This window comes from Dasypus novemcinctus, chromosome 1 (assembly GCF_030445035.2).
Source record: "Dasypus novemcinctus isolate mDasNov1 chromosome 1, mDasNov1.1.hap2, whole genome shotgun sequence".
Classification (NCBI taxonomy): domain Eukaryota; kingdom Metazoa; phylum Chordata; class Mammalia; order Cingulata; family Dasypodidae; genus Dasypus; species Dasypus novemcinctus.
Window position 1 is genome coordinate 150,724,690 of NC_080673.1, and position 8,493 is coordinate 150,733,182.

At 42.9% G+C, this 8,493-nt stretch overlaps 1 pseudogene; it reads right to left on the reverse strand.

Annotated features, from left to right (window-relative positions):
- Positions 1–210: 210 nt before the first annotated feature.
- LOC101435376 (V-type proton ATPase subunit E 1 pseudogene) lies at positions 211–783 on the reverse strand (annotated as a pseudogene).
- Positions 784–8,493: the final 7,710 nt, after the last annotated feature.

The window sequence follows — 8,493 nt, forward strand, 5'->3', positions numbered from 1 at the left end:
TTTTAAAATGTGTTCTCACTTAATACTATATCATGGGCATCTTTCTTAAACAATGTACTGGCCCTGTATCATTTTTAAGTGCTATCTAGTATTACATTGTTCAGATTAGACATCTTTAGGCTGGTTCAAATGTTATATTATTACAAACAATATTGTAATGAACAGCCTGACTCATTTGTTGGCGGGGTGGGGGGGGGTGTGGAAAAAAAATTACAGAGGCATACAGTCTAGGACACTATAGATTTCAACACCAAAAGCTATACCTTCCAGTAGATAAGCGGCCAGATCAACTTGGCCATCAACATCTTTCTGGTGGCAATTTTGTATGTAGGAAATGCTTTTGCACCATAGCCTTTACCAGAGGGAAATCCTGTTTCCTGTAATGAATAATCATTCAGAGCCCTAGCAACTGGTTGCAAACCTGAAGGACCAGTCCATCCAGCAGCACTTGGTTCTTGGTTGTACTTTTCCCAGTTTTGCTGAGTCTCTGTTTGCTTCATTTAGTAGATCCATGATAAGGTCATCTCTGGCTTTGAGAACTTTGAGACTTATTTGATTCATCAAATTGGACATTTAATTTTCTTTTTCTGCTCAATCTACTTCTCATCCTTAGAGTTATTCATAATCATAAGTCTTTGATTTTTTTGTACAATATAACCTTTCTTGATGTCACACTCTTCTTCTGCCTTTGATCTATTTCTCCTGCTTTCTCATGAGTTTCTTGTTCAATGAAGGCCATTAGTGCTTAATCTGCTTTTGCACATCAGCATCGCTGAGGGCCATGGAGAAAGCGATGCTAGCCTGGTAGGCAAGAGGCTCAAGTTTAGATTTGAAAAGTGCAGTGGAAGAAGGAATGGGAAAACTTCCCTGGGTCTTCCCCTCTTCTGTAGTTCTTATAATCTGGAGAGTGATGTTGCTGATATTCTCTCTTTAGGTCCAAAATGCACGTGGGGCATGCATTCCTTCCAACTACAGTAGATTCACTGTTACCTGTTTGGCCCAAGAAGTTTTCCTTATTTATAAAAGTGATTTAAAATCTAATCCGTGAAAATTCTTTGTTTATTAAAACAAAAGGTTTATGTGTAAAAACAAAAATGGGGGTGAGCAGAGGGATATAGGCAAAGTATATGTGCATACTATTGAAGTTAAATTGGGACAAAACCAAATATGATTGTTATATTTAAGATTCTGGGAAGTAGATGTGGCTCAGGCAATTGGGCCCCCGCCTGCCACATGGGAAGCCCATGATTCGGTTCCCGGTGCCTCCTAAAGAAGACAGCGAACTGGTGTGGCAAGCAAGTACAGCAAGCTGACACAGCAAGATGACACAACAACAGACACAAGAAGAAAAACACAATGAGGCATACTACAAAGCAGGGAGCAGAGGTTTCTGGTTCATCCTAAAAGAGGACAAGCAGGATGGTGGGCTAGGACAATGACAGGGTGCAGCAAGCTAAGGCAGTAAGATGACACAATAAGAGACACGAGGAAAACACAGTGGGGGACGCAGCAGGATGGGGAGCGGAGGTGGCTCAGGCAATTGGGCACTTCTCTCCCACATCTGAGGTCCTGGGTTTGGTTCCCAGTGCCTCCTGAAGAGAAGACCAGGACACAGCGAATGCCAACAATGATTTGGGGAAAGATAAATAAATAAGATAAATCTTAAAAAAAAAAAAAAAAAAGGGATGCTAAATTTTAACTATAAGGAAAACAAATGAAAAATAATCCCAAACAGGGAGTGGGAATAGCTCAAGTAGCTGAGTCCCTGCTTCCATGTACAAAGTCCCGAGTTCAGTCCTAAGTACTGCTTAAAAACAAAAAACAAATGAAAAAACCAACTCTCATTGAGGAGTGGATGTAGCTCAGTGGTTAAGTGCCTGCTTCCCATGTACGAGGTCCTGGGTACAATCCCTGGTACCTCCTAAAAATATATATATACACCCATATAGAAAGGAAAAACCACTCAATATGATACAACACAGAAAGGCAAATAAATACATAAGTGGGATTTAATGGAAGTAAGGGACAAAAACCATATAATACTTACAAAGCCTAAATAGCAAAGTGAAAGAAGAATGTCCTATATTATTAGTAGTGACTTTAAATTTAAATGGCTTAGGGAAGCGGACTTGGCCCAAAGGATAGGGCGTCCGCCTACCCCAAGGGAGGTCTGCGGTTCAAACCCCGGGCCTCCTTGACCCATGTGGAGCTGGCCCACGTGCAGTGCTGATGCACGCAAGGAGTGCCCTGCCACGCAGGGGTGCTCCCCATGTAGGGAAGCCCCACACGCAAGGAGTGCACCCTGTAAGGAGAGCCGCTCAGCGCAAAAGAAAGTGCAGCCTGTCTAAGAATGGCGCTGCACACACGAAGAACTGACACAACAAGATGACACAACAAAAAGAAACACAGATTCCCATTCTGCTAACAACAACAGAAGCAGACAAAGAAGAACACACAGCAATGGACACAGAGAACAGACAACTGGGGGGGGAAGGGGATAGAAATAAATTTTTAAAAATCTTTTTAAAAAAATGTAAATGGCTTAAACTTTCCAGTAAAAAGGAAGAATGAATAAAAAAAGAAAAAAAGCATGACCCAGGGAAGTAGATGTGGCTCAAGCGGTTGAGCTCCCACCTACCACCTGGGAGGTTCCAGGTTCAGTTCCCAATACCGCCTGAAGAAGACAACCAAGACAGCAAACTGGAAAGCGGAATTGGCTCAACTGATAGAGTGTCCACCTACCACATGGGAGGTCCAGGGTTCAAACCCAGGGCCTCCTGACCCATGTGGTGAGCTGGCCCATGCTCAGAGCTGATGTGCACAAGGAGTGCTGTGCCACACAGGGGTGTCCCCCGCATATGGAAGCCTCACGCACAAGGAGTGCACCCCATAAGGAGAGCTGCCCCATGTGAAAAAAGCAGCCTTCCCAGGAGTGGTGCCACGCACACAGAGAGCTGACACAGCAAGATGATGCAACAAAAAGAGATACAGATTCCCAGTGCCACTGACAAGAATCCAAGTGGACACAGAAGAACACACACAGTGAATGGATACAGAAAGCAGACAAGGCAGGGGTGGGGGAAGGGGAGAGAAATAAATAAAAAATAAATCTTTAAAAAAAAAAGGATGTAGACTGAATATGTATTCAAAGTTACATCAAGATGGAATGTGGATGATAAGTTAATTCAAGCTTACCTGGAATGTGGGTGATATGTTAATTCAAGCTTACCTGGATTATGGGTGATATGTTAATTCAAGCTTAACTGGTATTCAAACAAATGGTTAAACCCTAAAAAAAAAACTAGTCTTTTTGACTCCTAAACTTCTCCTGGCCCCACCACGTGTTTCTCTTGCATAAAAATAACTTGAAGCCCCTACTCGGGGCTTGGCTTTTTGGGCAGGAGTCCACCAGGCTTGGCGGGTCATAATAAATCTTCTGTCTCAGAGATTCCTGAGTCCTAGCCTTCAATACATGATCACTGAATCCTCTCTGCTTCCACTACACTGGGCTTGCTTCTGTTTCCTCTGTGTGCTTACTTCCTGGGGCTTCCAGCTTAAGGCTTCAGCATCTAACTCCAACATCAAAACTCCAACATCAAAAACTCTTAACTCTGTCCCTTGCCATGCCTTTTATCTGTGAGTCAATGCCCTACTGGCACAAGAGGTTTACATAATTACTTATCAACTAAACCTATGTATGAATCCAATACAATCTAATATGCCCAGAGGAAAAGATCAGTTTACAAACATAATCCAATATTTCTTTTTGGAATTCATCAATAATATCAAACTGCTACATATACCTAACAGCAGAGCCCCAACATATATGAAGCAAATACTAACAAATTTGAAAGGAGAAGTTAAAGTTTTACATTAATAGTAGGAGACTTTTTTTTTAAAGATTTATTTTTTATTTATTTCTCTTCCCTCCCCCCGCCTCAGTTGTCTATTCTCTGTGTCTATTTGCTGCGTGTTCTTTGTCCACTTCTGTTGTTGTCAGCGGCACGGGAATCTGTGTTTCTTTTTGTTGCGTCATCTTGTTGTGTCAGCTCTCCGTGTGTGTGGCCCCATTCCTGGGCAGGCTTTACTTTCTTTCACACTGGGTGGCTCTCCTTATGGGGCGCACTCCTTGCGCGTGGGGCTCCCCTACACGGGGGACTCCCCTGCGTGGCACGGCACTCTGTGCGCACATCAGCACTGCATGTGGGCCAGCTCCACACAGGTCAAGGAGGCCTGGAGTTTGAACTGTGGACCTCCCATGTGGTAGACGGATGCCCTAACCACTGGGCCAAGTCCGCTTCCCAATAGTAGGAGACTTTAACACATCTTGTCAACAGATCAATAAGGAAGTACAGGACTACAGTGAAACACTAGACCAACTAGACCAAATAGATTTATATAGAACACTGCACCCAAAGAAACCAGAATACACATTTTGTCTCAAAAGTACATGATCATTCTCCAGGATAGACAATACCTGGGTCATAAAACAAATCTCAATAAATTTAAAAATATTGAAAATTTACAATGTATACTCTACTACCACAAAGGAATTAAGCTAGAAATCAACAACAAAAGGAGAAATGGAAAATTCACATATATGTGGAAATTAAACAACATACTCAACCAAACAATGGGTTAAAGGGGAAATCAGAAGGGAAATTAGGGAATATCTTGAGGCAAAGGAAATGAAAATACACCATACAAAAATTTACAGGATGCAGTGAAGGCAGTGCTGAGAAGAAAACATCCCTCTAAATGCTTACATTAAAAAAGAAGAGGGAGCTGATGTGGCTCAAGCAATTGGGTGCCTGCCCTCCACATGAGAGGTTCCAGGTTCAGTTCCCGGTGCACCCTAAAGAAGATAAGCAGACATCACAACCAGCAGATGTCAAAACGAGTGGATGCCACAACTAGCAGACACTGCAACCAGCAGACAACACAACCAGCGGGAAGCAGAAATGGCTCAAGCAGTTGGGCTCTTGCCTCCCGCACGGGGGGGATACAAGGTTTGGTTTCTGGTGCCTCCAAAAGAAGATAAACAGACAAATGAGGGTGCCATCTCAGGTGGGGGGAAGGGGGGAATAAAAAGAAAAGACTATTGACTTTAAACCAAGGTAATAGACATATTATTAAAAAAAGAAGAAGAAGGACTACAAATAGAGACCTAATTTCAAAACTGGAAGAACCAGTAAAACAAGCACAAACTCAATACAAAGCAAGCAGAGAGAATGAAATTATAAAGATTAGTGTAGCAGTTTGGTATTGTTTATGAATTCCAAAAATAGATACTGGATCATGTTTGTAAACTGGGCATATTAGATTATATTGGATTCAGAGATTTCATTTTTACTTCATTAAATAATGATTAAGGCTTTGACTGGGCCACATCAGAGAAACTGCACTGCAGAGAAGGGAAGTTAGAGTTGTGGATGGTGGAGCCCTGGGGAGTAAACATGCAGGAAAAGAACACAGAGGAATAGGGACAGCTCCATAGACATGGCAGAGGGCCTAGGAAATGAAAGAGTCTGACAATCTACAGCTGACCTTGTAGAGAGAATAGAGCAGCTGAGCCCAGAGAGGAATGAGCCCCAGGAGAGATAAGACTTGTCCCAGCCTGTGGCTGAGATTGGAAGAAGCTGGGACCATGGAGCCTTGTGAAGAGGAGGAAGAAGACTTAACTCTCATAGACTTTGCCCACTATCTTGCATTAACACATGACAAAAGACTCTGGGGGAGAAAGTACCTCTTATGGTACCTCGAGTTGGACTCTTCAGGGCATTGTGTCTGTAAGCTTCTACCCTAAATAAATTACCTTCATAAAAACCAACCGATTTCTGGTATTTTGCATCAGCACCCCTTTGACTGAATAATACAATTAAAGTAAAGATAAATGAAATAGAAAACAAAAACAAACAAAAGAGAATAAACAAAACCAAAAGTTACTTCTTTGACAAGATCAATAAAATCCATAAACTTTAACCTAAACTGACAAAGAAAAAAAGAGAGGAAAGCAGATATGGCTCAAGCAATTGGGCTCCCATATAACATAATGGGGGGTCCCGGGTTCAGTTCCAGGGGCCTTCTAGTGAAGGCAAGCTGATCCATGTGGAGAGCTCGCCTGCACAGCAATCTGGCCCGCACAGGGAGCTGACCAACGTGGCAAGCTGATGCAACAAGATGACATCACAACAAAAAAAGAAACACAGAGGAAAGGACAATGAGAGACACAACAAACCAGTTTGCTAAGGTGAATCTCCCATGTTCTCAAGGTCCCAGGGTCAGTTCCCAGTGCCTTCTAAATAGAAGATGAGAAGATGGGCAGAATACATAAAATAAATCTTTAAATAACAGGAGAAAATACTAATAATGAAAATCAGAACAGCAAAGGGGGACATTACTACCTACCCTACCAAAATAAAAAGAACTATAAGAGGATACTATGAACAACTGCATGCCAATAAATTAGAAAACCTAGATGAAATGGACAAATTATTAGAAACACACAAATGACCTACACAGACCCAAGAAGAAGTAGAGGGAAGCAGATATAGCTCAAGTGGTTGAGTGCCTGCTTCCCATGTACAGTCCTGGGTTCAATCCATGATACCTCCTTTAAAAAATAAGAAATAGAAGACTTAAAGGAAGTTGGAGGATTAGAAAGGCAGAGGGATCACTTCGCTTCCAGAAATAATACTGAGAGGACAGGCAGAGAGTGTCTGGAGGGCTACTTCAGGGTTGAGGACACCAGGGGAAGACAAGATACCACCCGGAAGAGAGAGGGATGAAGGAAAGAAGTATCAGCTGGCTGGAAAAATCCCAGAGTAAAGCTACAGCAGCAGCACCTGGGACAGATCCTTTGGCGCAAACAGCAGTAGGCAGATTGAAGTGGCTGTGGACTGAGAGGGTTGCAGGGGTCCTCTTCACCAAGAAAGGGGGAAGGGAGGGACACAGCTTAGAAAAAAATCAGATTTTGGCCAGCAAACTTGGTTGGCTACATTGGAGAGGTCACAATCTTCCAGGTCATGTGGGGCTGTGACATTGTTTGCACTGAGAGTCTGCAAGGAGCTAAAGATGATTGGCCTGCTGAAACACCCTCCCAACTGCCCTGGGCTCATTGTTGAGAAGGCAGAGTGAGGGAGAGTGAAGCCAAACAAGGAGAAAATGTTCTGAGAAAGTTTGTTTGTGAGGTGTATTAGTCAGCCAAAGTGATACTGATGAAAAATACCAGAAATCAGTTGGTTTATAAAGGGTATTTATTTGGGTAGGAGCTTAGAGATACCAGGCCATAAAGCATAAACTGCTTCCCACACCAGTCTATTTCCACGTGTTGGAGCAAGATGACTGCCAATGTCTGCAAGGGTTCAGGCTTCCCGAGTCTTGCTTCTCCCTGGGCTCACTGTTCCTCCCTTCCTGGGGCTTGCTTCTCTTTCCTCTGTGAGCTTACTTCCCAGGGCTCCAGCTTAAGGCTTCAGCATCAAACTCCAACATCGAAACTCCAACATCAACAACCCTCAACTCTGTCCTTTGTCATGTCTTTTATCCTAATGACATGACCCAATCAAAGCCCTAATCATAACTTAATCATGCCCAGGTACAGACAAGATCACAAACATAATCTAATATCTATTTTTGGAATTCATAACCATATCAAACTGCTACACTCCACCCTCTGAATTCCAAAAAGACATTACAATATTTGAAAAAACCTTAAATCAGTAACAGTATAAGTACTAAGTCATATCACAATCAATTTAAAGAAATATAGTTTGTCTTGGGGCAAAGTCCTGTCTACTATAGACCTCTGAAACTTAAAAAACAATTTATCTGTTTCCAATACACAAATGGACAAAGGATAAACCTTTTCATTACAATAAAGAGAAACTGGGAGGGAAACATGAGTCATAGGTCCTCAACATTTTCGTAAACCTGCAGGGCATCCTCCATTCGATTTCAGTCTGAGAGTCATTCTTAAGAAGATGGTTTCTTCTCCTTGGTGCCTTATGGCAACCCACCCTTTCCACATGCTTGCCCAATGGCCATTTTCTTGTTTCTACCCTCAGCAAGCATCTGGGTGTCAACCAAGCTCCAGACCTCAGCTTCCAAGAGTGTTGGGGTGGTTGCCACACCTTACCAATCTTTGGGTTAGAGTCTTAACCCCTCTAGTACAGTGACATGAAGACAATATTCCCCCTAACTTTTGGTATACAGGCTCAACCCACTCAGAGCAACGAGTTGACCACCTGACCTTCCCTAACTTTTGGCATACAGGCTTAACCCTCTCAGAGCAATGAATTGACCATCTGGTCTTCCCTAACCTTTGGCATGCAGGCTCAACCCTCTGAGAGCAATTAGTTGACCACCCAGCCTTCCCTAATCCATGGGGTACAGGTCCACCCCTCTCAGATCTATGGGGTACTGATCTTAACCACTCTAATCCTTGAGGAATGTGCTCCATCCTCTCTGTACCCTGGGATGGTAAAACTCTCCCAG